This window comes from Pundamilia nyererei, unplaced genomic scaffold, assembly GCF_000239375.1.
Source record: "Pundamilia nyererei isolate P.nyererei 1_Seehausen unplaced genomic scaffold, PunNye1.0 scaffold00037, whole genome shotgun sequence".
In the NCBI taxonomy this organism is placed as follows: domain Eukaryota; kingdom Metazoa; phylum Chordata; class Actinopteri; order Cichliformes; family Cichlidae; genus Pundamilia; species Pundamilia nyererei.
In genome coordinates, this window is record NW_005187438.1 from 957,957 (window position 1) to 979,853 (window position 21,897).

At 42.8% G+C, this 21,897-nt stretch overlaps 1 protein-coding gene across 1 annotated transcript in view; it reads right to left on the bottom strand.

The window, feature by feature from the left end:
• LOC102198972 (cadherin-6-like) overlaps positions 1–14,338 on the bottom strand; it is a 77,034-nt gene extending 62,696 nt beyond the window's left edge. Inside the window, exon 1 of the mRNA XM_005730416.2 lies at positions 14,111–14,338. The gene's annotated coding sequence lies outside the window, so the exon portion shown is untranslated. The remainder of the gene's footprint in view (positions 1–14,110) is intronic.
• Positions 14,339–21,897: the final 7,559 nt, after the last annotated feature.

A 21,897-nucleotide genomic window follows, 5' to 3' on the forward strand; every position in this document is an offset into this window, starting at 1 on the left:
ATATTTTTACTCCTCCACATTTGGGGGGGCGGAGCCCGAGCGCCCCCTATGGGCCAGCCGCCACTGGATTTCAGACAGATGGGGGATATTACCACAAAAGAAATTATATATTTTAAAAAATCTCCACAGATTGAGGAGGCCAAAATCATCATCATAAAACGCTGCAGAATAAACAGCTGAAAATCCCCAGTCAAATCGGAATGCAAAGCTGAACTGAAATTCCTCGCTGAACGCCTGCAAAACACCAGAGTCCTCTAGTCGAAATTAGGATTCAACCTGCAACATTGGAATAGCACCAAGATTTAGTTAAAGTTGCTCTAAGTCCCCTATCTGCTTCTAAATAGCACATTAAGTTTTCAGCAAAGATGTGTTACCAACAATTACCCCTACCGATATATTCTCAGGGAAAGGATGTTATTAGATGTTTATCCACAGACTAATAATATATCTGAGGAAATATTTAGAAAGAAACGGGATGCGCTGCGTGTGAATCCGACAAATTGTAGACTATGTGATTAACCAATTTCCGGATCATACGTGTCGGGGATGTGAGGCTGTGCTTTTGAATGGACGACAGTAATCGAAACAAATTAGCTCATACTATCCCTGTCACACACACACACACATGCACACACAGATAGGGGGAGACCACAACATTCATCCCAGTGCACCGCTCCAGAGCTCACTGCAAACACATTACCTTGCCTCGCTGCCCAAATGCATACCAAATAACCCATATAAATCATACAATCTGGGCCAAGTCAATGAGAGCTATTTTGCCTGTTTTTCTAGTTATTTCCACTGTGCCATCATTCAGCAGAGCCCGCATCACTCAGACCGAGGCTCTCACAACCAAAGCTGGAGTGGCCCAGTTTAAAACCCACAGAGGGCTCCTGAAGTAACCATTCCCCCAGCACACTTGATTTTATATGTCTCTTCAGTCTAGACTAAATTGTGGGTTGCCAGCTCTCCACACACTGCTTGGTCTTTCAGCTCACTCCCTATTCCTTCTTCCTGTCGTCACAAAAACAGAGATGGGCACCTTTGAACTTACAACAGTGTTTATGGCAAGTGACAGAGCAGCAGAAGAGTATCCTCTCAGTTCCTTCCCCTAGTGTGACATGAAGTGATTCCCAAACTTTCGTTTATCCCACTGAGTCCTGTCAGATGAACCTTTTCATACTCCCCTCAGGTTCAAATCAGCTAATTTAAGTCCATTTTACTGGATTACTCGAAGCTAAGTATTTACGCTTAGTGATTACATTCAGCTTATCCTTTAATCAGTTACACTTAGCAAGCTGTCATAACGTTGACTCATAAATACTGCCTGACTACCTCAGCCATTTGTCCACTGCTTACTTACATTTAGCAAACATGTTAGCAAACAGCTTCAACCACTTACCCATTATGTGTGTTTTACCAAACAATTTTATTCATCAATTACTTTTTTAACATTAACAATCTGAAGATGAATTTGAAGAAATTTCCACCCTGTGGGACAATTAAAGGATTATTCTATTCTGTTCTATTCTATTCTATTGTTAAGTACTTGTTTCAACTGCTTATGATTGACAGAAGTAGCTACTTTTATGTCGCTGAAACTTGTAAACTCACCAAGAAACACTTTGTCTGCCAAACACTTATATATGATTGTAAAGCCATGTAGATGTTTGGTAAACAATCCATATAGTTCTATAGAAGATAACAGCAGTTATCGCCCCCTGGTGGCCATTAAAAATAATGTAGGTTTAAGGCAAATCTTTTTTTTACTGTCGATGCTGTTTATGAACATTTTTGACTGCAAGCCATATCTCTAGTTACTTATTTCAAACTTTTTATTTACAGCTTTACTTATATTTTTTTAACAGTTACAAAGTTTTAATTTCTATCCACATTTTTAGTTTGATCATTTTTAGTTCGATCATTTAACATTTTATTCATATTTTTAACAAACTTTTAAAATATTTGCATTGATTCTTAGCTATTACACAAAAAATGTGTATTAATACTTTTAGAAAACTTTAGAAACATTTTCATGAAAGTTGAATGGGTGACAGTGACATTTTGGCTTATTTATTTATTTATTTATTTATTTATTTGCTATTTTAATAGTAATTACTGTTCTTGGATTTTTTTATATTCTATAACTCTGCAGTTTCTCTCTGAGAAGCACTTTATTTATATAGCACTTTTTTTTTAAACAAGGTCATAAAGCTTCCTCTTCTTTGTATTATTATTATTATCATCATTATTATTATTATCATTATTATCATCATTATAAGCATACCTCTGAAATAGTTTTATAAATAACCTTTTTATAAAGAGTTCAAAGTGCTTCCATACTACTGGCTGTTCAGATGTTATCTATACTTTTAGTGAGCTTCACTTATTGGCTGTTACCTAACTATACACCTGACTATTTTGTTTGTCTCTACTGCTTAGATCAAACAACTACTCTAGTTAAGCATTACTGTATTAAGGTGGCATGAGTGTGTGACAGATCTAGGTCCAAATAATTACTTTAAGCCCTGAAAAAATACGATTTCAGACTATGACATCATAAACAACAGAGACTCTCACATTTGAGCAAGCAGCTTCTGATTCCACATCCGAGAATTAATTGACTAAATGGGAGCTTAAAATCATTATCTCCCCTCGCCAGTTCTTCAGTTCTGTGCTAGGGGCTAATAAATGGAGGCCTGATTTTGCTAAATGTCCTCGTGAAAAGATTAATAATGTCTAGTACCCTGGTGGCAAACAGATGTGGTTGTCCTCTGCTCGATGGCAGAACAAATGGGCATGAGATGTCCTCGTGCATAAAGAGCAAAGAAATAATAGCTTAATGGCATTCATCCTGTGACACGTTAGCAGATGAGACAGCCTGAGTTGTTTGCTTTCCTATGTGTTCACCGGAGCACATGTTTTGTCACCAGCAGCCGTGTGGTCTAACACAGCCCTCTTCTGAAGGACTGACAATGGCAGAGGGGGGTTAGGGACGGGAGGAGGGAAGAGGCTCAATGGAGGGTCTGCCGGCTTCCTGCATTTCCCACTGTGGCCTTTGTGGTAATACACTGGTGGTTATGGGAGCCTCCGTCTCTATGCAAATCAGTGTTTGCTTCCCAAGTGTTTGCATGGCTCATGTGAAGTCAAGCGCAAGAGTCTGGCTTTTCTGTATATTTAGCCTTGCACAGTCTGGAGGCCAAAAGGCCAGAGAGCATGCATAGGTGTAGGGATAATATTCACAGTAAACCAGGCAATTAAAAGGCTGTTATATCTGTATCAATGACATTGTTTTTCTTCCGTTATAATACTACCCTTCCAGGATATTAGATTAAGACGGAGCCATTGCTTTTAAATGATGGTACGTCTCATGAAGCAGATGCATTGATTGGGCTACACAAAGGTCAAACTCGGTGCAGTGAATTGAAAATCAGTGGAGGAGTTGTGTTCCCACGTTTGTCTCAGCCTCCCTGTTGTGACAATTACACGAAAGGGAGCGACGTGGAAGCACATTTCCATTCAGCCGTATATTGACTGTAACAGCAGGTCAGCAGCAAGGCAGCTACAAACACAATCGTCACAAAACCCTAAATAATACATGGAGCTAAAACAAAGACATCACCAACTTAAAATATGACCCCAATAAAAGGCTGCACAGAGAAAATGTGTTTCCCCCTTTGACTAAGAGTAATGACCTTCCCACAGAAGCCCACCATAAAAATCACACAGAGACAGTTAGGAGCACCTGTTTTTATATTATTAACAGTTGAGGCTTTACACATGTTCACAAGCTAGAGACATGCATGGCTTTTGACTCTTCATAAATTGGACAAAATTCCTCTCAAACCGCACCCGACTAAAACCAGCGAGGCAGCCAAGTGTCAAGAAAGCCATTTGTCACGGGCAAGACTCCTGCAAGGATATCAGCCTAGCCTTGGGATAGAAAAAAGCACCACAAATGAAAACAGTATAAATTGTATGAATACCACTCAAGAATAAGCCGCAGACTTTGTGAAGGCTTCTGAATTTAAATGGCGCATATAAATACATATTTTGGTAGCAATGCTCCTTAAGAAATGAAAGGAGGGTATTTGCTGCCTTCTCCTTTTTGAACAGATCCGGCTGGTAAATAAGGGTCTTTCAATCCGACCACATCAAAAAAGATTCAGGCATCGTCTCAGATGCAGAACAGACAGCCATGATCTCCTCTGACCTTAACTGTTACTCATGTTTATTTACCTCTGCTCGTTACCCCTGAGGGACAGCGGCCTCATCACTAAAATGAGCGCTGAGATGGCTTGCTTTTTTTGTTTTTTCTTTTCAATTCCACTCCCGGGAATGGATGACTCTAATGAACAAAGAAGCCCGATTGATCCGAGTTAGCGTTTGATTCCCCGGCGCTGCCGAGGCCCACGCTTCAATATGCTGGCCTGCCAGCAGAGCACCCCTTGAACTTTGCTGTACACACATCTTTAATCACACTCACCTTTTCCATGGCTGGTGTGACTTCCAGCTTATTTGTAATTACCAAGCTCCTCGGGGGGGGGGGGGGGGGGGGGGGTTGGCTCAACAACAGGCCCGGCCATAGGTCAATGAGAGACACTGTAGCTGGCCATATGGGCTCCGGGGCCTAGGGGCAGAGAGTGGGTGGACGGCCGGCATTGGCACCGGGAAGTTTCTAGAATGGTCAGAGCAGGAGATTGAATTATTCAGAGACAGGAGACAGCCTTATCGAGCAGCGGCCACATTGCACTGACGTTTTCACCCCAGTTTCTATTTCCCATTTCACACCTGGACTATTGCCAGATAGGATATGTTCAGGCACCTCGTTTTACCCCAGATTCACAATCACCAGCCACCAGTCAAAAGAGGGTATAGTGCGTTATCTATCACCACCTTACCACCCGCAGCACCTCCTCCCTTCCCTCGTCTGTTGTCACCCAAGCAGCAACAGCATGGTGTTATTACAGATAAACAATCAATACTGCATTAACGTGTCCGCGGAGGCTAGCCGGCGTTAAACAGGCAGACGAGGAAAATAACTCAAGCCAATGTCTCGTGGACTTCAAGCATTGCTCACATATATACACGTACGGTGTATATAAAACTCAAGCTACTTTCTTTCATTATCCCCAGCCATCATTTCTTTGTGTTTGAGGTCAGTGGATACATTTCTTTTCCTTCCTCTCCTCACTGGTCACAGAATAAAACTCCACTGCATTAAAGAAGTAATACCCTACTTTATAGCAAAGGTGACCATGGATATTGGAGAGCAGGGACCCATACGATCGATTTGGAGCGAGGAATGGAAATTTTAACATGATTCCCAGCCAGGCATTTTAACTTGGGGAGTACTGGACCCTCTCTTTTGATGATTGCTTCCAATCCGACTTCCATTTCAAAATTCTGACGACGTCTTTATTTGGGGAAAGGGCAGCGAGCGAGGCGAGCCCTGGTGCCTCGCTGATGGCTGTGTGGTCCTCTTCCTCTTTGCAAAGCTTCTGTGCGGCACATTTGCATCTACATTCCCAGTGCAACTGAAAAAATGAAGGCTTTTCTTTTCTTGGTCCAGAACTTCTGTGAAAAAATGAAAACAAAAGCTTTCTTATGAGGAAGCCTTAATAGTCCCTCCCTCTCCCAGACTGGAATTAAATACTCTTCATTCCATCCTCATTCATTAAGCCCCCACGCCCACAACCTTAACACCATACGGGGCTATGAAATACTTCGCACACACAAAATAAAGGAGTTGGACTTGGCTGAATGAGTGCGGCGACTGTTTACTAATACTGCTGCTCACTCTGCTTTATTACAGAGTGCCAGGCTTTCCATTACTGCGAAGGGAGAGAGAGAAAAGGAGGAAGAAGCAGAGGAGGGAGCGGGCAGCATGGAATAAAGCGAGAGGGAAAGAGAGACTGCCAACGTCAGATTAAAAGAAGAAGAAGAAGAAGAAGAAGAAGAAAAAAGCACGGCTCAGTTGATTTACACCTTCATTACTCTCCCCTAACTCTGCTTATTGCAAATCATGATGCTGCTTTATGAGCTGAATCCTCTATTACGACAAGGCCGGGAAGACAGTGCTTTAGTCCATAAAGCAACCGTACAGTAACCGCCACCCGGCAGCACCCGACCCACTCATCCTCCCGCCCCAGCTGCCAGGGGGAAGGGAAGCGAGGCAGAGCCCAAGTCGCTGCCGAAACTTGTTCTAGCGCGCAAATCCCGAGCTTGCTCGCTTGTCCCCTTCCTGGCCGCTTGCCCGTGGACAACACACCCCGATATCTCCGAGCCAGATGCCAAGGAAGTGTGACGCAAAGCTCTGTGGCTACGTCTGGAAGGAACTCACAGCGAGTGTTTAATGTTACGTGAGCGCTGCCATATTTAAGTCAACAAACATGTAGGCCATTGGAGGCGTGTGTTTACTGCTTCCCTGCCACCAAGTGAGGAGGTGCTACTGATGCGTTTACTCGAAGAGCCTTTGGGGGATATGTGTGTATTTAGATAGAGAGCAGTATGGCTTTTTTAAAAAAACTTTTATTTATTGAACCAAGGGGAGGTCTTCAGAGCACACTTGCTCTTTTTCTTGCTGTGATTGAATTTGTGAGTGTGTGTGTGTCAAGAAAGAGACGGCGAAGCAAGCCGGGTGCAGGACCTAAATAATCAGCAGATAGGCTGAGGCATGTAGGTGAGCGCGGGTGTCAGTGTGCTGATGTAAACAGGGCGCCTGTGCAGGAGGCACCCTGGATGGAGGTTTGTTCTGTGTATGTAACACGCTGCTCTGGCTTGGCCTGTCTGACTCCCATCTGGAACAGAGTTGACAGAAAAGTTGACAGATGCTTCACCGACGTCCATTATTTATGAGACTGAGGAGATCCACACTGCATTTCACAAGTGTCTGCTTCTGCTACTGTAGGTCGAGTTCTGACATTGTACTCTGTGTGTGTGCGTATGTGTGTGTGCGCGCACCTGCTGCCTCATGTTTGTGTGCAAAGGCTGATGAACCGGTAGCTCAAGGTATCATATCCACTTTTTTGCACATTAGCTCAAGCACACCAATGTGTGCTTGGGTACTCTTGTTTGCACATTCACTCTAGTGAACGCCAGACCTAAGTAACCACTCCACCTGCCTATGTGAGTCTAACCCTTGACCTCTGGAGTGTCACTATATCCCTGGTAGACAGGCTCAAGCACGGAGGACCGTACACCAGCAGGCTCCGGCTCTCTTAAAACCCACTTAAAGGCTTACAGCTGGGAGGCCTGACCATCGGATTGAATTAAGGCTATGATTAATTGAATCTAGTGGTGAGTAACTTGAATGACTGATGTCTCGTAGGACCAAAGGTCCAGACACAATGCTTCAGAGTAAAGCTATATTCATTCAGTCAGTGACATCACAGCCAGCTTCAGCGTGCCTGAGGCATGGATGGTTGCCTCTAATATTATTGCTCGGAGTGCCGCTTTAAGCCCAATACCACCGGCGGTTCTGCTGCTCCTGCTCCTAACAGCGCCAATGTTAATGAGAGGCACAATATAATTAATACAAATGGAATGTTTAATGCAATTTTTCCATTTCAAAGAAATTCCCCCGGCATCTTTCCCAACAATGAATTCAACTCTGTTGCATTGTCCTCGGGCAAACAATAACCCACGTTTGGCATTGCCTCCATTAGATCAAACTCAATTATTGCAGAGCGCTTAAAGCTCTTCCAGCACAAGGCTGGACTCTAAGGCTGCCTGCTCCAGCAACGTGAAAGTCCTCCGGCAGGTCCTGGCCCATTTGTCTTTGACAGACAGCGGCGTCAAACAGTAATTGGGCGCCTGTGACACATCTGTTTGTCAGTTATTCATGTCAGAGCACAGTGTTCAGCTGCTTGGGGTCTTAAACAATGACCTTTTCTCAAAGGGGACAGGTTTCCCCCTTATGTCTGAGGGACGCTCAGGGTATTATTTAGCTTGAAACAGCAGCGTTCTGTTATTGGTGTGTCCCATGTTGCAGCAGAAAGCTCCTATTGTGTCCTTCCCCGAGGAATATACAGTCCCACGGCGGCGCACACACTTTGATTCGACAGGTAGCTTGTGCGGAGGTCTTTCTATTTCTCTCGCTCACAATGAACCATCCTAATGTTTTGAGAGGTAGGAGAACAATGGCAGAAACCTCTCTTTTTCACTCCTGAGACTGAAAGTAAATAGGACCTTTGCTGATGTGTTTGCCTGTTCATTTACAGCACCTCAGAATACAGCCTGCACATTGTAGCTCTCCGGGAAGAAAAAGAAGAAGAAAAAAAACAAACCTCACAAAGGCATTCTACAGGACAATAGCACAGCGAAGGAAACAGGCGCACAATAGAGTCCAGATATCATTCACAACATAGACAGGAGACCATTATCCACAGAAGGAGGGGCCCATGTGAAGGTGACAGGTTTGGGAGACAGAGGAATTGTGCGCTCAGTGCTGCCACCAAGACAACAGCATCCCTGAAGCCTAACCTATAAGGACAGGTTTTACTGCGCCAATGCCCGCTGGGTTGAGGTGTTACACGTCATCTGCAATAACCTGGATCATTACTCCTGGAGGCTGTTAAAGGGGAAAATCACATCATTCTGCTTTCGCCGCTGCCAAGAAAAATTGACACGCTAAAAGTCATACAAAGACACACCTCAATATGCACACGCACGCACGAAGGCCCACAAACAACCTCAGCATCGCCCTCTCTCGCAAACAGACACATACGCGTAATTACGCAGCCGCGATCTATCACGTACTGTCAGTGGTGTCTGGGGGGTTAACATACCAAGGCATCCCAACAGCGTCCCACCAGCCAGCGTTGCCTGAAGCTGACAGCTCTCGCTGCTGCTGCCTTGCAGGGGTAAAGTAAGCATCATTATTGCCTTCTCTCACCATACCTCTCTGCACTTCCCTATTTTACAACTCTCCCTTATTTCATCCACCACTCGACCCTTTCCCTTCACTGCCTTCTCTGTCTTCATTGTACTCCAGTCAGGCGCTAATGCTCCTTGTCCTGTGGCTGGACTCTCTGATCTCCTATTACCCTCTCGTCATCCAACAGTCAATATTACCAACTCCCACCCCCCCAAACCCACCCACCTCCTGACCAATCCTCCCCTCTTCCTCCCTTTGCTTTCACAAAAGTCTCAAAAGTCAGACAGACAATTTTGCCCCTCTCCACCCACCCCTTCCACCCCTCCAAGCTCGTCTTCCATACACTTATTAACTAGCTGTCATGTTCAGCAGCCTTCCCCCAGACAGTGTTTAGCGTTCCTCAGTCCTCTTACTGCAGTCAGAGTTAAGCCTCTGGGCTTTGCACAGACAGGAATCCAACTAGAAGGGAAAGGCAGGACCTGCGGACACGATCTGTCTACTGCACTCACTCGCACTCTCGCTCCTGAGCCAGGTACCTCAAAGGCAGCGCTGAAACACACACATCATACAAGACGTTACCTACATGATGGCTTTTCTTAAATTAAATACAGGCAAAGGAGCTAGATTACAGAATCTAAGAATTCACCCAGGGATGGAACAATTACTTGTGATTAACCAAGTTTTCTTAAATGACGCAAGATCCTCTCAAGATATAGTTTTGACAAAATAGCACGCATTTTGGGGTTTAAATTTGTGGGTGAATTTTCACCTCTCTAGGAAGCTACAGTTTCACCTCTGTCACTTAATCTGTATGTCAGCGTGGTGTCTGAAACACCCACGAACAAATTTCCATGAAATTTGCCAGAGAGATCAGCCTCAAGCCTGAGAAGGGTTGATTAGATTTTGATAGTGATCTGGATCTGTGATTTCCACTATTAGATGATTATTGTTTTCCACCCCCACCCACCCACATACTGGATATAGAGATTTAATTCAAAATCCAATCCGCAGTCTAACGGTATGCTCGCTGGGTCAAAAAATCGATTTCACCTCGAATTTAAGAACCAAGGAATGTTCAGTGTCCTTGAAGGTGGGCTCCATCCAGTTTCTGCTCATATTTTCGATGACATCCAGGAAAGAATTCAACTCCTGGGCTCGACTCATTGTGTGGTACCTACAATAGTGGATTTGTCATCTGCCCCGTCGTTCTCCACCCTCCCCATCCCAGGGCAAATGGTGTAAGAAATGAGACGTGGCTGGTGGATAGACTTTCATGCCCCTGCTTTACCAGTGTCATTTCCGCAACTCTGAAATTGTGCCATGGTCTACGGGGCTTTGTTGTAAATCACTATCTCCCACTGTCAGACTGCAGTCTGCTGCACACTGTGGATGCCGGGCTTTCTGCTGCCTCCTGGGTGACTAATATATCTTGTTAAATTGTGCTGAGAAGCGTGCGGAGAACTGTACACCTTCGCTCTTTGTACTGTGTTTGTTTGCTAGCATTTGTGCTTGTGTGTGTGTGTGTGCGCGCCTCTTTCCATATGTGTGTGAGCCTGCGCCTGTGCATCTGTGTCTACATTTCGTGGCTGAACAGGAAGGTGAGGATGTTACTTTTGCAAATACGTTCGCTAAACTCCACAAGTCTGTCAGGCTTTGTTGGTAATTCAGTTAGATTGCCATTCGGTTAGCTCAACCACCACATAGTGTCGGAGCTGTGAAGCTATCTCTCAGCCACTTCATAATTAGAAAAGCTGTGGAGCCAAGCCACAGTTTGAGGGGGAAGAGGGACCAAAAAAAAATGAAAAAAAAAATGAAAAAACTGTTGGCAGACTGCGTTATTCAACATTGGCAGTGATTTACTGCGTCTCCCACCCCAAAGACACGAATCTAAGTGATTTCATAGTCACATCCGTCCTACTGTGCCATACTGTAAAAAGCTGCACTCGTCTTTTATCACAAGTTCATGTGCTCTTTACTATCAGCTTCATCCAGCAATGTGCATTACATCACACACACACACACACACACACACACACACACACACACACACACACACACACACACATACCACATCTCTGTCCAACCACTTTGAAAACAGATTTAGGAGTATATTTCTGTGTAATTGGTGTTCTCCTACACGAAGCAGGAAGTGATAATTAGTCATTGTTAAGTGAGGTATAAATTGTCAGATCAGTGTGGATTTATCTTCTCAGCACACAGAGTGGAGAATAGGCCTTTTTCGGAGGGATTTATACAGACTCTATAGGGATGTTCAACCCTCCTGGCCATCGTCCAGCTCGCAAATCCCTTCAGCTGAAACCTGTCGAGAAGCAGCCTTCGCGTGGCTTAACTGTATCCCATCTAATTCTTGTGTCTTTTTTAGTCATAGCAAATTCACTCTGAGACTCAGGTTGACCTTCAGAGGCAAGGTGAGGGCGGACCCTGACAATACGAATCTAATAACCAGAAGTAGACGTCACAAATTCCTGCCTTCTCTGTGAGTCTGTGGGTGAGAAACACGCGTCTCGCCTTATTTTGGTTTCCATGCAATTACGGATCTGACGGCTCCATAAATAGGCGTCTCTGAAGGGAATCTGTCTCATTAGTAAAGGAGCAAGTTAAGAAGTCACCATTGTGGCAGCAGAAAATTTGCTCTAATGGTCACAAGAAGCCTGGAGAAATAAAAGACAGCGTCACGTATTTAGTGGAAGGGGGGGAAACTTCAGATTTGAAAGGAAGAGAAAAAGAGAAGAAAAACAGAGAGACCTAGTTGGCTGGCACTGAAAGAAGCAACTCCAGATAAATATTTGGCACAAGAAAATCTTAGGAGGAATCCCGGAGCACTCGCAGAACAAACAACGTCATGATTTATTATCACATCATACAGACCGTGACTAATGCACTCAAACAATCAAGGTGCATCTACTGAACTACAATGCCCAGGGGTGCTCTCTGCCTCTGACTTCAAACATTCGTAAGCGAGGCACACACACACAGACGGACACACACACACACATTAGAGCCACTCGCCGTGCGCGCAGGCTCAACAAATGCCCACAAGTATCCAAACACGCTCACAGGAGAGGAAAAGAGCCGCAGAGATCACCATAGGGGATCGAAGGGTGCTTCAGCACAGACCGCTGGGATGTGATTTTATTAGCTCCAGATGCCACTGCAGAGAGGGCTAGAACCGTTCAATATTACGAGCAGGACACATCAAAATGATGCTGCCCATCTGGAGCACAAATAATGTAATCAGCTCGGGTCACCGGTCATCATCGTCTGGCCATCGGGTAAACCCACCATCCGGTGACGTCAGCGCTCACAGGGACAGACAGGAGCCGGCCGGCAGAGTGAGACTGGAGCTTTTTGGAATAGCCCCTGAGCTGCTGCACATGCCCCACAGAGGAGAGATATATGTGGGAGAAGAGGGAGATGAAATGTGAGGGGCTGTCTATTGTAATCTGAGCTCTGCTTTAGAAAATGCTGATGGCTGGAATATGTCTATCCCCCCTCCGCCTGTCAAACCAGTTCAGCAATATCGCTTAAAAATGTCTTCATGCGAAGCTCCAGCGCAGCCGGCGCGATAAACACATACATGATGTACTGTATGATCTCCACACACATGCACACATACAGACTCTGTTTGCAGAGCCTTTAAATATTCAGTACCTGCCATGTTTTCTGTTTGACTTTGATCAGCCACAGATTCGACTCTGTCCCTTTCATCTCAAAACTTCAAACCAGCAAATGAAAAACCTGGACCACAGAAGCTATTCTGGCTAAGACAATCTCCTTTCACCACGCTGCTTTGTGCCATATAGAAACAGGTGGGAAGTTGTTCCTGTAAAAAGGCAAGCAGCGAAGTTAACCCACTATTTTCAGATGTAAAGCTTTTTTCTTTCTTTTTCTCCCTTATCTTCGGATAAGAGGAGCTCTTGTTTGTAATTTTAAAAGCATGTGTGAAGAGGCGTGCTTATTGCAGAATATTCCCCGGGTAGTTTGACAACTCCCCCAAACAACTTCTTGGCTGCCTTCAGGCATATTACCTCAGGCTTACTTTAAGCCAGAGCAATAACTAACATGGAGCAATCTGCAGACAAACAGGAAAGGATGGCGAAACTTTTCCAAGCACAGAATTCAATTTTCAGGATTGTGCAGGGGCTACTGGATTCACCACACCTCTACCCCATCACCCTGTCGATACCTGCAAGTTTGGAGTAAAACAGCCAAGTTAATCCCTTTATAGCCTGCCTGCATTATTCAGCGAATCCATTAAATATTTAAAGCCACATCACTGATATCATCTTGTTGTCAATAACGCTGGAGGACATGTTGTTTTTAGAAAACTTGAGTCAACTCCAGGAGTGCCCTCCCCCAGAAAGAGGAAAAGAAAGCAAGGCCTTTGAGCTGATCTCTAACAGCAGAGCAAAAAAAAAAAAAAGAAGAGGCAGCAGAGCATCACAGTGCGACTGCAGGCGGCCGCAGATAGACAGTCATCCGCCTTTATCAGAGCATGCTGTCCCACCTGCATCGATTCGCATCCCGTGGATTTGCCACTGGCTTCAGCGCGATCATCGGTGGAGAGGGGCGGAAAAAAAGGGAATCTTCACAGATAGATTCACGCGAGCGTCGGGGGTGGGGGGTTGGGTTGGGGTGAAGTTTCATACGCGACAGAATAAAAGGCAAAGGTGCGTTGAGAGCCCAGGCCTGCATGATCGCATCACAGGGCAAAAAAGAAGGGAAAATGCGTCGCAGAGGACCTCTGTACCGGGAGGAGCACGCTTCCTTTCTACATCCACAAAAATGAATGAGAATTGCGCACAGAGCCCTTTCACGAAACAGAAAAGTTAAAGAACCCACTGGCCACAAATTGACCCCCGATATAAGTTGAATGAGCAGGCTCTGGACGTGCATACAAATAACTTCGATTCAAACTCATTTCCAATTCAAAGCCCGAAGTTACCCCACTAATTAGTCTCCTCCAAATATGGATTTTCTTTCTCTCTTTCTTTTTTTGCCCCACTTGCGATTTCATTACAATCCATACAAGAGGAAACCGTCTTATAAAGGCGACACGACTAATTCGCTTTGGTCATATTCCAATAGAAATTAACCCCGACTCGGACAATACAGCGCGCCGCAAAGACAAGAAGTAACTGTTCGAGCGGCGAATCGGGCACAAATGAGACAATTTCCCACCGGCGGAGAGAAGTTGCAAGCAAAGCTCACCTGATAATGAAGTTTATTCTAGGGAGGAAATGTTCCCGGGGTGTTGAAGGCGCACGTCGGAGCCAAGTGTGTATCCGTTCGCTGCAGCTTTTTTGTTGCCCGTTGTTCCACCTCAACTGCGCGTCTCAGTCGCGCTGCATCACTTCTCGCTGTGGATGTCAGGGAAGCTGAGAGGCTGAGGGGACTCAACCCTCCCATTGGCTGCCATTCACAAGTCCCCAGCAGAAAGGGAGAAGGGGAGGAAAGAAAGAAAGAACGAAGGAAAGAAAGAAAGAAAAAAACAGTGCCACACTCCGACAAAAAACTAAACAAAAGGAAGATGGCAGAAAGGGGGAGATTAGGAGCTCCGGTGGGGCGAGCGCGTTCAAGTTTATTAATAAGCTTGATGTTTTATTTGTGCATCTGCATAATCCCCGTGATTAACAGCTGCAAAGTCATAGGTTGACTGCGGGTTGGGAGTCAATCAATAAATCTTTATATTTGCGAAAGCATCCAGTTAGGCTCGCTGCTTCCTTTAAAACCGTGTAAACCACAGATCACGGCTTATTACAATAGCTAATTAAATGTGAGTAACTGTGTGAACTCAAGTGTCATGCCAGGGCAAATTAGCATGTGTCTTAATATGTCCCTATTAAGCCTACAGCTACTATGCTTATGATAAATTCAATAATATGCATGTATTTTCTTTTGTGCGTCCAACAGAGCTGCAAATGTAAATGTACTTAAAGTATGGCTATGAATCAACTCTATGAACTGAATAATGCTGCTGCAACAATCACCATACACTTACTATTAAGGCACTTCTGTTAATAGCAGCCTGACTTTACTGCTTCTATTACATCCTGCTGTTTCTACCACTAATACCTCACGATTAAATGCTACCGCAGGACTGTCCTTATTATTATTATTATTATTATTAGTCGAGGCTTCTAATATTAAAACCTCAATCTAATACAGCATCCCTGCTATGAACCCTACCTTTATAAAGGTTATTATTTTCATTTTTTGACACTTCAACTCAGTGGTCATTTCAGAGTCTGTAATCCAGTTTAAAACACTATGACCTCCCCAAATATCAGCTATAGCGATATTTGGGAGGGGGAAACATATATCAGCCTGTAACGAAACTTTCTCAGAGTAACTGTTTCGCTGGTGGGCACAAACATTGCGAGAGCCTCTCCTACCTTGAAAAGAAAACTTAATCTGTGTGGTCCGCTGATCTGCTGCTAATCATGTCAGACTTATATTTGGGGAGGTTTATGTGTTCAACCGGCCAAGACACGATTTTAGCATTTCTAAATATATCTCAATTAAGAGCACAATCAAGTGGGAAGTGCTCAAGCATAAGAGCACTACTGCAAATAGAAAAATGGGCTAAACTGAGCTTTTGCAGCTCAATAGATGCTTTAAAAAATAAATTTCGCTTGACAAAACAACTTTGCAGGATGTACAGTTTTCCATTAAGGCGTTTTTTGTAAGGACACTTCACTACAAAAAATAAATTACAGAAATAAATAAATACATTTATTAAATCACATGTATATTTCCCCCTGGTCTGCGGTGCTATTTATTGATTTAGACTGTTTTGGCGTGAGTTGCCCAATTTTGAAGATTTCCGCTGCTAGGGATGTCGGCCTTCTCTTGAATATAATGGAAGTAAATGGCACTCACCTTGTGGCGCTCAAATCGTCACAAGAATACATTTTAAAAAATCATGACCCTTTTACTCCAAAATATCCACAAACCTTGCAGTAAGCGGTTTCATTTAGGAAGTATTTTCTTTCTACCAACACCCTTCAATCTTATCACTCCGCAGCAGGGAGCATACCTCTGCTCGTGATGAGTGGCTCGTGCTCAGGAGAGCGTGACAGGATGTAAATATTAATGGCGCCCCGCTTGGCTAAGCTGAAACATTGGCTAGCTTCACTTCTTTTGGTTGTCTAGCGTAAGATACAACAGAGATAAAATGAGATATTTTTATACCTAAAACAAAAAAAAAGTGGCTGTAATGGTGGCGATGGTTGTGGTGGGTATCCTGTATGACAGCAGCCAAAATATTAAGCACGGCCTATAACAAAATAGCAAAAAAGAAGAGCCATAAAAAAGCACAAGGTTCAACAGGTTTAAAAAGACACACAAAGAAGGGGCACAATTAATATACTTAAAACGAGCTCGATAAATACAAATCTGAATAAAATATTAGAACATGTGTAGAGCTGAATATAACACAATGAGCAGCTCAGTAAGGAAAAACACACAAACACAAACAAATCTGGGAATCACATATGAAAAATCTAAATGGGTAACCAAACCAGATTAACTGACCCTTGTTTTTTGGTGACTACAGTACACTTATTTGTCCTATTGTGATTACATATAGTACATAAGGACACTTGTTATAACACATGTGGCATATAAAGTCAGTCAAATCGAACCCCATCAGAATCTATTGCTTATTTTGTACAATAACTTTAGTCTACTTGAAGAATCCATACAAAATGTAACTTTCACGCTTTTAAAATTTCCAAGTTACAGACCCTCAAAGTGAATCAAAGAATTGTGTGCTTTTATTTATCCACTGTTTTTGAGCTCCCATAACTTCTTAAATACAGGAGACAAGCATGGAAATTTTTCAGGGTTGAAAAACACAAGCGATCTCTTACAAAATGCAACCAAATCCTTTTTATAACCACCCCAAGAGTCACAGTCATGGACTATATCAAAGCTTCAGTGGAAAGATTGCACAAGTTTACTGTCTAGGACATAGAGTAGTAGAAATAAGCTTCTAGTATTTCATTGGAGAAAACTTCAAAAAATGCAGAAAAGTTCAGTGAAGTTTTATGGGTGTAAAGTAGGTCCTTGTTCTAGCCAGTGAATGGTTTCCTTGTGTAATACCTGATTCATCTTCTAGCTGTAATTTCTTCTTTGTAAAAACACTTCTAGACAATATTTTTTTTTAACTCTCTCTAAATGTTAAATTTAGGATTTTAAGTCAGCTGATTCTGATTTAGTTTTAATATAGAGTGTGTAAAAGATGAATGTAGCTACCATGATGTCACCCACAGGAAGTCCCATTATGAAGCCGCTGTGTAGTATTCTCACCATCTTAGTGTTGAGCAAGGGGTACATCTGACTAAAAAAAAACCCACACACGGTCATTTCGGTCTGACCCTTAGAGTCAATAAAATAACAAAAGAATTGTCTTGTACAGTATGAAACCCAAAAACCCACCAGGAAGGTGTTTACAGAGTTAAAAGCAAAGAGCTGTTTTCCTATAGACTTCAATGGGACTGGAAGCCTTATTGTAGCCACAGATATCGCCCCCTGCAGGCTCAAATTTTCAGGCTCAGAAGCATTCATCTGTTTTACTGTCTACTGAGGTTTCTCATGTGACGCCATAGACACACTGCTCGAGAGTTCACTATCATATTGGACATGTTACAGTCACTGGTGGCTATGAAAAAACTGCATTCCCTGCTGGCTGGCAGTGGTTCCAGGAGGTTTCTGGCTCTCACTGGATGGAATCAGTTACAAAGAAGCTGCTGCTGCTGATTGCTTTGGTTGCTAGTGGACTGTCAAGGTTGGCTGCAGTTTTTTATGTTTCTCAGCAAAACATGTGCTAACTACTTACCTGCTAGTGACGAAAGCAATCACGAGAAGGTTTATATAATATTAGTTGATTGGGAAATACATGCTTCCACTCTCTAGGCCTGTCTGACCTTCTATACGCAATCCTACATTAACAGCATGACTGTCACGCCTTGAAAATGGTGAAGTCACGCGGTTAGTGGTCACATGTCTGCAATACCTCAATAGGAACAAACCAAATGGCGATGCAAAGGCTGATGTTGTAAAGAATATGTTATTATATTCCAAAGGCTTTGAGGTACATGTAAAATGCTGGTATGCAATAAAAAAAACAACATAAAATATATTAAATCACAATCTAATTATGCTGTAACTATGTGCAACTCTTCAGCTGCTATTTACATTCAACATAAATGCAGATTAATTCAAGTGTAGACTTTCCAGTGAAATAAAGTGATGAATTTGAATATTTGTGGAAGATTTCACTGTCATAAAGGTGCAACAAAGGCAGACACTCCAACTATAATCAGTCCCATAATTAAGCGACGAAGTCATGAAAGCAGTGCTGTGATGATGAGATAATGAAATCAGATTTACAAGTAAACAAAGTATGATTTTTTTGACATAACAGGATAATTAAGTTATGAGGTAACAGGAGTAAAGGAAAAATTAGTAGATATATTCAAGACGTTTATAAGACCTCACAAACGAGGCTTCAAGGGGTGAAAATACATCAAGAAGAGAGCCCAGAGATGCACAGCCTGTTCTTTTATTTATCATTTGTGTCTCATAATTTTCACAACACTTAATGAAGCTTTAGCAAGACAAGCGCCACAAAGCATATGTCATTTATAATAAAAATGTGGGAGATGGGAAAAAAGTCTGCAGGCGTTTATGGTTTTATGGTTTCAAATTTCTCCCTCTTTCTCTCTCTTCTATGTTCCAAGCCTAAGACCCCACGCTGTGCACACGTTACCACCCATGCAGTGTTTGTGTCACGATGACCACTGGCTGCTGCTAGATTCATGAGTTTAATCCCTGGAAGTGCTCCAAGCATCCACTTTGCTGCTGTCCTGTCCTCTCAACCAAACATCAAACTCTTGCCTATAGCGCAAAATGCAGTGAGCCAAAGGGATGTCTGCATTTGGCATCATGTTCTATCAGGAGATCAGCCTGAGATGAATAACCGCTGCCCTTGACTGCACCATTGCCTCTGTATTTTGTGCAGATTATTTAACAGCCGGCCTCCATAAACACATCACAACAGTAAGAAGCTGTCTGCAAACACCAATTCTGACAAATCTTTACTTGTTATATTAATGTGGAAATGCGCTTTTTTGCTTTGTGTTAGTGATCTTTGTATTTAATATAAATGAGCAAATAAGAAACATACTGCTGTGAAAATGTGTGCAACAGCTGCCTTGTAAAGGACAGAATAGATTAGAATAGAAAGCCTAGATATTCATCCTTGTGTGTTATTTTACAGGAAAATGACATTTATAGGGCATGGAGTTAGACAAGGCATGTGGAGGACAGCCTCGGTAGAAATTTGTGCTCCTATTATACCTGACAGCAGAGATACTTTAGGATTGGTCAGGAAAAGAAAAAAAAAAGAATTGCCAGGACTCTTTGCTTCTGTGTTTATAGACACCCATACTTCATTAATCTGTGTCTGGCTTTGCCAGGGTCTATCTGAAAGTGACAGAAAAAAACGAGGACACAGTGAGCTATGGTTATACCGCCAATCTACAAGCAGTGAACCAATCCATCCTCAGTCCTCCAGGCCGTCACGCCAGCACAGGCTCCCCCTCCTCCTTTCAGCATGAGTTCTTATCTTGTTTTTGTAAACTCATTACAGTTGGCGATTTGGCTGGCTGTGGTTGTTTGGTTGTTGGTTAGATTTAAGCCTTCTGTGTATTCATTTACACATCTGAGCTCTTGAAGGGTTAGCAATGGATTCAGATCTGTAAAAATAAAGAGGCAACCCAGATAATTAAAAGAACGAAATCAACAGTGTGTCCACAGGCTCCTAACAAAGACACAAATCATTAAAAAAGGAGTCGCAAGTAGAAGTCTGTAGTTTGATTTTGAAAAAATTAAACAACTGGGAATTGTAGTAAAGAAGTGTAGTTGTAGTTTTTATTAAAATAGTAGGAGAAACGTATTCATTATGGACAGATCAGAAATATTAGGTGGACATTTATTGCCAAAGGAGGACATACAGTATGTGGAACTGTCTTAAAATATATCATTTGGATTGTTATGAGTACAAATCATTTGCCACATTATACTGTATTAATAGTAGTGAACTGAACAGGCCCTGCTGCAGTCCGCTGGCTGTCCAGGAGTCCCAGTTGAGTGGAGTGCAGCTGCATGTTGGAACACTGCATGCCAGTGTAGTCCCACTGCAGGTCCAGCTCGGACAGCTGAGACACTGAAGCCCAAAGCTGCGCCGGCAGATTGGCGCTCTCCATGCGGTCTCCAATAGCTGCGTCTGTTCTTGCTTTGGTTTAACAGTCCCTCTGGGCTTTTGAAACAAACCTTACACATGCTATTGCACATCTAGCTAGCTATTGCTAAGTAGAAAAACAGAAATATAAATCTGAATAAAGGGATTTTAGACTATAATAAAAAGGTATAAATGTAATGCATTTTTAATCTATATCTTAAGTAATTTAGTTTGTAATTGTGAATAATTATAATAATCAAATTTCATGTTATCTGTGGTATCTGTGACTTTGCTACTGCTTCATTACACTCAGGTAGGCATGACTGAGGACTGAAGATCAAACCTGGGATCAGTCATTGGACCAATATGGCTTCAATATTGTATCTAACTGTCAATTGGTTGGGGAGGAGGGAATGGAGAGAGTGGGGGTAATTTAAGCATCTTAGCAGATTAAAATCTAAAAAAATTCAGTGCTTTTCTGATTTGGTGATGGGCTCTACAAGACTTTCACAGGGGACTGTGCTGTCTCCATTTCTGTTCACCTGTTCTGCAGCAAAATGGAGATTTCCCATTGCTTCTCTGTAGCAAACATAGTGTACTTTGCTATGGTCTGCTGAGGGAGTGACATCAGAGCCGGTGACACAGACAGACTGAAAGCACTGATTAGGAAGGCCGGCTCTATCATTGGTTGCAAAATGGACATCTTTGAAGCTGTGGTAGAAGAGACGTTATCCTCAGCCTGTGGCCAGTCCTGACTCTCTTCTTTAATACTTACTGAACAGGCAGCAGAGCACTGAACAAGGACAGACACAGGAAATCTTTCCTATTATATGCAGTAACTCTTTAGGATATTTATATCATCATTTAAGCTGTTGAATTTTCCAAATATGGGGCAAATAAAGTATTTCCTTTTTCTTGTTCTTTTTGTTAATCTGAGGAGTTGTTGTTAATTGCTGTTTATAGCATTAAACCTGGGGATTTTCCAGTTACTAACTGTTAGCTTCACTGTCACACTGTGGTGTTTTGTGTTGTCTTTGCAAGCCTTTTTTTGCCGTAGCTTTTGAGTGTGTCATAAACTTGCGTTCTGCTTGTTCATTGTTCAGTTCTACAAACCAGATGTGACAGGAATGTGTACCGTTGTACTACAAGGCCTCAGTTATATACAAGTTTACTTTGTATTTGCAGGTGTGTTATGAAGAGTTAGACAAAGAGATTGATATAAACACGAGTTCAACACAAAAGTAGACAGCAACTGTATAGTAATTACTCCTCTTTTATATCTTTTATTTTTGTAAAGCACTTCAGGGTTTCCACCAGGAGGAGCGGGAGGCAGCCACCAGGGAGGATTTGTCCAATTACCAACGCGAAGAGGATGTGGGAATGCTCCAAATCACAGTTGACTTTGTTCATCTCCAGCAATAAATGATTTAGCCTCCCTCGGTTACTGGACTCAAGTGGATGGATAACAGCTAAACAGGAAAAACAGTATTAAATCACTCTTTCATTTTTAAAAAAATCTTCCTTGTAGTTTGTTTCAAGCTGGGGTTTTTTAAAAGTATAAACATGGTTACTGTGGAAGCTGTTTAATAACTGATCATCTGCTATAATGTTTGGTTTGCTTTTAAAAAGGCTTTTGACACTAACATTTAACGTTCCACATCCTCTCCACCTTGATCCAGCGTCTACTGACGTCATTTCTGAGGGAGGTTTTCTTGGATTGTCTCAAGAGGTTACCTCAAGTACTTTGCCT